The following is a 7,862-nucleotide window of genomic DNA, read 5'->3' on the forward strand; positions in this document are numbered from 1 at the left end:
GAAAGAGGGGGGAGGAAGTCAAGTTTTGAAATGTTAAAATGATTGTAAGATTATTGAAATGTATAAAACTGAAATTATGAATATAATAATAAATATATTATAAATTATAAATATAATAATTATAAATATAAATATAACAACAACAACAACAACAACCACAGCAGCAGCAGCAGCAGCAACAACAACAACAACAACAACAACAAATGTTGGGGGTGTCCTCTAACAGGCATCATTTTGTGTGCCTTCTGGTGGGAATAGCGACTCGTAAATAAGCAAGCAAGCTCCATTACACACTTGACTTTCATTCTACTGGAAGCTTTTCCCCTTCTTTTGTTTTTAGACCTGCAGGAGTCCAGTCAGCTCAGAGCTGGCTGAGAGCTGGAAAATCTGGTTATCTTGGGAGCACTTGGCCACGTGACACCAGCATGCACACTTAAGGATAACCTGGTTGGCAAGGAATCAGAATCCTGCAGCCCTACGTCACATAATTCCGGGACTCATGTTTCCTGTTCTTGACATGTACGAAATGGCAGAGCAGATCGCAGGCAAATTACCCACCATGTTAACCCAGATACCACGAATGAGGGGTCACTTAGACATTCTGCAGTTCTCCAGGCAAGCGTGCAAAAAATGCATATAGTGTGCATTAAAATGCATATATTTGTGGATGTAACATACAAAAATGATTGTATTAAGGAAAATTGTTGCACAGAAATATTCAATGAGGCAAAACTGCATACAAACATGGGTACATTGTGATAATTTTGCACTATAAATACTGGTGTGTTTTCATGTGGAAATGTGGAGAACTATACCCAAGAATGGAAAAAATCAAATGTTGAAAGAAAGTGAAAATGACAGATTTGCCCATCCCTACTCCCAGGTAAGCGGCACGTAGGACTGCAATCTTACAGCACAATCCTGCACATGCTTACTCAAAACTACTGTAAATATAATTACATTCTATTGGGTTTACTCCCTAGAAAGAGGTATTAGGATTTAGCCTTAAGCATCTGCTCAATTATCCAATGGAAATCAGTGGGCCTTAAAAGTGCTTAATTTTTGGTGGGGGATTATATATTGTCCCACAACCATCACATGGCTCACGCACAAATTAGTGGATTTACATTTTCCATGAATTTGTCTAAACCTCTTTCAAAATCTATCAAAGTTGGTGGCCGTTACTAAATCTTGTAGGAGAATATTTAATAAATAGCACAACCAGCAATCTGTTCTTCCCATCCAACCCTACCCTACCCTTCCATGACATGGAAGTGTGAAATGGGAGGAAGTCCTGTCCTGATTTTTCCAACATCCAACTACCTTGGAAGACCTAGGTGGAATCTACACACACACACACACACACACTTGTGGAAATGCTTTTTAAAAAAAAACGTTTTGAAAAATATTTTGAATTTGCCATAGCTCTCCATCGCCATCTAATGTCACATCTGCATAATGCACTTGAAACATTTTATATGCAGCTGTGTAGCTCCCAGATTCTGTTATTAAAGGGGAGGTGCTTCCACTTTCTCCATACACAATTTTGTACACCTCTAATACGTCTCCTCTTACTTGCCTTTTCTCCAGACTAAAAAACCCCCAAATGCTGTAACTTTTCTTCACAGTGGAGTTGCTCCACCTCCTTGATCATTTCGTTTGCCCTTTTCTGAACAGTTTTTAGCTCTACAATGCGCTTTTCCAAGTGAGGCGGCCAGAACTGTACACGGCCACGTCACAGACTTATATAACAGCATTATGATATTGGCAGTTTTATTTACAATCCCTTTCCAATGGATCCCTAACATGGATTCTGATGTACCCTGGGCGAACACCTTCTTCAGGCTTTCTGTTCACCGAGCACAGGGACGTACTTCTGCATAAACATGCTGTGATTGCATGGAATGCAAGTTTTCTTACATCACACAAACTCCGTTTCTAGTTTTTGTAGATAAAAGGCAAAATTCAGATTGCTCTGAAACCAGAAAAAAAAGGAAAGAACAAACACGTGGTCCATATGAAACTCGTCTGGAAAATGAGGGGTTTTTGCAACACTTATTAAAAGTCAAACCTCAAAACTTTCATAACACCAAATGCATTTTTCCGCATGACTTCCACTTTTGTAAATGAAGCTTAAGTCCCTTAATGACTGGGATGTGAATTTTCCCTTGTGACCTTGGAGCGCTTACTAATGTTCTGGTTGAGTTTTGAATCGTTGCTAGATTTCCTGACCAGAGTTCTTATGCATTTAACGACAGTTGTTAGAAGCATTAACCTGCAGGGTAAAGTGGAGGGTGGGGGAAAGAAATGACACAAAAGTAGACCGTGAGGTCCAGCTCTGAGGGCCTTCTGGCAGTTCCCTCACTGCGAAGTTACAGAGAACCAGGCAGAGGGCCTTCTCAGTAGTGGCGCTCACCCTGTGGAAGGCCCTCCCATCAGATGTCAAGGACAACAACAAACAACAACAACAACAATTTATTTATACCCCAGCCACTCTGGGCGTTTCCAGCAAAATATTAAAATACAATAATTCATCAAATATTAAAAGCTTCCCTAAACAGGGCTGCCTTCAGATGTCTTCTAAAAGTTTATTTCCTTGACATCTGAAGGGAGGGAGTCCCACAGGGTGGGTGCCACTACCAAGAAGGCCCTCTGCATGGTTCCCTGTAACTTCGCTTCTCGCAGTGAGGGAACTTCCAGAAGGTTCATGGAGCTGGACCTCAGTGCCCGGGATGAACAATGGGGGTGTAGATGCTCCTTCAGGTATACAGGGCCAAGGCCATTTAAATAAATATCTGACTTTTAGAAGACATTTGAAAGCAGCCCTGTTTAAGGAAGTTTTTAATGACTGATCTTTTATTGTGTTTTTAATATTCTGTTGGGAGCCACCCAGAGTGGCTGGGGAACCCCAGCCAGATGGGTGGGGTATAAATAAGAAATTATTATTATTATTATTATTATTATTATTATTATTATTATTATTAAAGGTAAAGGGGCCCCTGACCATCAGGTCCAGGTGTGTCCGACTCTGGGGTTGCGGCGCTCATCTCGCTCTATAGGCCGAGGGAGCCGGCGTTTGTCACGTGGCCAGCATGACAAAGCTGCTTCTGGTGAACCAGAGCAGCACACGGAAATGCCGTTTACCTTCCCGCCGGAGCGGTCCCTATTTACTTGCACTTTTGATGTGCTTTCGAACTGCTAGGTGGGCAGGAGCTGGGACCGAGCAACGGGAGCTCACCCCGTTGCAGGGATTCGAACCGCCGACCTTCTGATCAGCAAGCCCTAGCCTCTGTGGTTTAACCCACAGCGCCACCTGGGTCCCTATTATTATTATTATTATTATTATTATTATTATTATTATTATTATTATTACTACCGGTATTACTATTACTTCAGGGGGAGTGTGGAAAGTTTCAGGAGGAAACAGGCTGGCAGGGAAAGGGTTAAGCACCCTCCCAATTCCCTTCTCTTAAAAAAGGACCCTCCCAAAATTCATCAGGCTAACACTACATGCATTTTAATATTTACTTTGGTCCCCATAAGATATATTTTATTGAATTTGTGAGTTATAGAGCAAAGCCGGATGTCTCCACCCTCATTGATGGGTGGCATGGAAGGGCACGGTTATGGGATGCCCTACAACTGTTTCCGAAGGGTATTGTGTGAGCCAAAGCCTCGGCGGCCAAGGTCGCATTCTTCCGGCAATATTTATAGCAGCGTTTCTGTATCGCTGGTCACAGGAATGTTAAGTACCTAAAATGCGAGTACAGGAAAACGAGGGCAGATGCTGTCATGAGGCCGGAGGTGGCTTGTGCCGGTTGCTTGAAGCGGTGCATGATGGCAGCGTGGAGGTCGAGATGCAGGAAGGAGGCAAGGTCAGAGAGAAGCCAGGGCCCACCACCGTGGAGTGGATCGGCTTGCAGCAGTGATGCAGGATATTGGCAGGCCAGGTTCTGAAAAGTTATGGAGGAGACAATAGGAGATTCTAATTAAACCCTCAAGCCTCCCCATTTTAGCCAAAACACAACCCCATAGCTTTCTAGGTAGCTGAGGCTGGAGCAACGAAAAAGGTGAAGGCACTAGGGCACCTTATGCAGTTCAAAAGCTGGAAGAGCTCAAGAACATAAGAAGAACCTGCTGGATCAGGCCGACAGCCAATCTCATCCAGCCTCTGGTTCTCAAGACTAGCCAACCAGATGTCTGCAGGAAGCCTGCAAGCACAACCTCAATGCAGTAGCACTCTCCCAGCAGCTGGCTCTGCAATCTGTGTGTGGAGGTCCTGGGCTGCCCAGACGACAAGACCCCCCTCTCGGCCTCGCTGACATGGTCCAAAGGAAAGCAGAGCAATACGTTTGGCACCAGCTTGGCTGCAGGAGTTGCCGGAAGGAGGCGTACAAAGGCACCACCCAACCACCTTTGGGACTCCACTCTAGATTTGTGGAGGGTTTATTTCTTGTCTACCCTGGTTTATCTCCCTTTAAGTTTCCGTTTTCTTGGGACTAAGCCTCGTTGCACTGAGTGGGGCTTCATGTTTGCCCATCAGCTTGTTTTTGGAAATGTCTCGTTCGTTTCGTAAATGATCAGCCGGACTGATTCCTGTTTTTCCCTATTATTTGCACAACAATGGGGTGGAGGCAGGGAGATGAAAGGTTCTGGTGGTGCTGATGTGATGTCAAGGTGAGCGTTTCAAAACTGGGCCAGGTCAGCAGCTGCAGAAAGCATATTGCCCTCTGCCACTCCTTGGCTGCTATTGGGGAAACGGTTCATGTAGAACAACCTACGTGACTTTTAACCTAGATTTGCTTTCTGTCCCTTTGTGGGATGGAAACACATCTGTCTGCTGCAGTTCTCTCGGCTTCTCGCTTTCCCAATCTTAAATCCAGTTCTCCACATTTCTGCAAGAGCTTGCCATTAAAAAAAAATCCTCTGGAGATTTCACCAGTATTTTAGAGTGAATTTCTCTTGTTTTTTGAACGGAGTACACTTTTTTTTTTTGCAAAGCAATTTCCCCTAATATAATGCATTTTGTGTGCTGTTTTCACTAATGTTAGTTTTCACTAATGTAATTTTCATTCATGTATTCATTTTAATGCACACTTTCCCTTAGCAGATGCCTCTCCCCCCCCCCCCAAACATCTTGGAGTGTTTCTGTCTGGCCACACATATTTAAACTGTGGAACTCCCTCCTACAGGAGGCATGGATGGCCACCAACTTGAATAGCGGACCAGACAAATTCACAGAGGATAAGACTATCAGTCACAATATCTATGTTCTGCTTCCACTTTCAGAGGCAGTTGATGGCATCCTTCTGTCTCAGGAAGATGTTCCCAACCCTGGACTCAGCTCTCATCTGTCCCACAGTCAAGAAGGCAGTTTCTGCAGGTGCTGTAGAGGGAATTGAGGGGCACATGGGGCTCATCAGCCTGGGAAGGTAGCCCATCTAGAAGCAGGAAAACTCTGGTCCTTAACCTCCGCTACCTGAAAAGTTATTTTGCAATTAAAGGCACCCCTCCATTTAATTCCCCCTGTTGAACCTGCTGTTCCAAATTTCAGCGATCAACCTGTTCTTTTTCACATTTGCAATGTTTGTTTAATTGACGTGTACAACATCATTTTGGTGACGGTTATCTGGGGCACCGCACGACCTTTATACACACTGAACCAAGAGTAAATAACACCATCGTAGGCGGAAACTGGGGCGAAATGGGAGACTGAAAAGGCTACATCTTTGGGGGATGTAGAAAGCATCAACGGTTTTAGCAACAACAAGTCTTGGAACAACAAGTCAAGCAAATGACTGGGCATGAGATTCCGAGAAACCCAACAAACACACACACTTCTGAATTATTTGGAAGGATGTGGAAATCAGACCCCAATCTCCTAATAGCATCTCAAACATTGACCTCAAAATATTGAGGAAAAAGAAGTCCCCATCTTCTGTCACAATATGCGATGATTAAGGTACATTAACATGCTGTGCTTGTGATAAACGACAATGCAAGAGAACAAATTTGTGAAAAGTGGGCTATTTTTTATTTCATTTTGGTAAGAGAAATTTGAAGATATGTTCCTTGGAGTCATTAAAGATTGGATGTAATACTGATCATGGCTACTTCATTTCTTTTTATAATATATGTTGGTTTTTTGGTTCTTCCCTTGTCCTCCTGATAGAACTTATCAAGGACTTTGTGTCAATAGCATGGACTACAGGCAAGACCAAGCGGGCTAAAAAGATTGTCTAATCTCAAGGTCAGAACTGGATATCAGGTGGTTGGAGTTGGAGATCAATGCCTATCTGTTGTCTTGTCATGCCCTGTTTCTCGGGAGGCTATGTCGCTTTCCACCCAGAGAGAACCTCTGCGCCTTGAATGTTCTTTACCTTTCATTCCTGTTCACTCTAGGCTCCCCTGCACTTTTGTTTGCAATTTCCCATAAGTGCCTAGCCCTAACCACAGTTACCCCGGGAAGCTGCTACAGTATTGTGATGCGTCAGGATGGCTGTCATTGCCTCATACATCACAAAGCACCTGCCATATAAATAATGAAAAGTCCAGTTCAGGACACAAGCTGGATTTGTGCAAAGGGGAACAGGGGGGGGAGGGACAGGGAGAGAGAGAGAAGGGAAGAAAAGAAAAAAGAGGTAGGTTTGTTGTGCTCCATAAACTAGTCCAGGGGTCAGCAAACTTTTTCAGCAGGGGGCCGGTCCACTGTCCCTCAGACCTTTGGGGGGGCAGACTATATTTTTGGGGAAAATATGAACGAATTCCTATGCCCCACAAATAACCCAGAGATGCATTTTAAATAAAAGGACACATTCTACGCATATAAAAACATGCTGATTCCCAGACCGTCCGCGGGCCAGATTTAGAAGGCGATTGGGCCGCATCTGGCCCCCGGGCCTTAGTTTGGGGTCCCCTGAGTCCAAACAACTGAACTGGAGTTAGGAGACCCTCAAATATTGGTGGCTGAGGCTGATAGAAGTTACAGTTCAACAACATCTGGAAGGTTGTCTGTATGGGGTGAATCTGCCCCTCAGGTACAGATGTTGTCCAAGTTAAGAAATCTGTGTGGCTCCATGTTTCCACCAGGCATATGCCTAGCCCCTGTGAGAACAGGATGCTGGATTAGATGGGCCACTGACCTGATCCAACAGGCCCTTCTTTTATTCTTATGACATAGCTGGACTCTAGCTCCCATCATCCCTGACCATGGACCATGTTAGCTTGAGCTGATGGGCTTCTGCCAGTGGCCTTTGTGTTTCTTTTCTTCTGCTGGTGGGCTTCCCAGAGGCATCTGATTGGCCACCAAGAGAACAGAATAATGGATGAGAGCCTGGCCTTTAATTCAGAATGCGGCAGCTAGACTGGGAGCGGCCGCCAGGAACATATAACACTGGCCCCAAAGGATCTATATTAGCTCCCAGTACATTTCCGAGCGTTAAAGCTATGGTTTTCCCAGTAGTGATGTATGGAAGTGAGAGCTGGACCATAAAGAAGGCTGATCGCCGAAGAATTAATGCTTTTGAATTATGGTGCTGGAGGAGACTCTTGAGAGTCCCATGGACTGCAAGAAGATCAAACCTATCCATTCTTAAGGAAATCAGCCCTGAGTGCTCCCTGGAAGGACAGATCGTGAAGCTGAGGCTCCAATACTTTGGCCACCTCATGAGAAGAGAAGAATCCTTGGAAAAGACCCTGATGTTGGGAGATTGAGGGCACTAGGAGAAGGCGACGACAGAGGACGAGATGGTTGGACAGTGTTCTCGAAGCTACGAACATGAGTTTGACCAAACTGTGGGAGGCAGTGCAAGACAGGAGTGCCTGGTGTGCTATGGTCCATGGGGTCACGAAGAGTCGGACAT

The sequence above is a fragment of the Zootoca vivipara genome, chromosome 10, assembly GCF_963506605.1.
Source record: "Zootoca vivipara chromosome 10, rZooViv1.1, whole genome shotgun sequence".
In the NCBI taxonomy this organism is placed as follows: domain Eukaryota; kingdom Metazoa; phylum Chordata; class Lepidosauria; order Squamata; family Lacertidae; genus Zootoca; species Zootoca vivipara.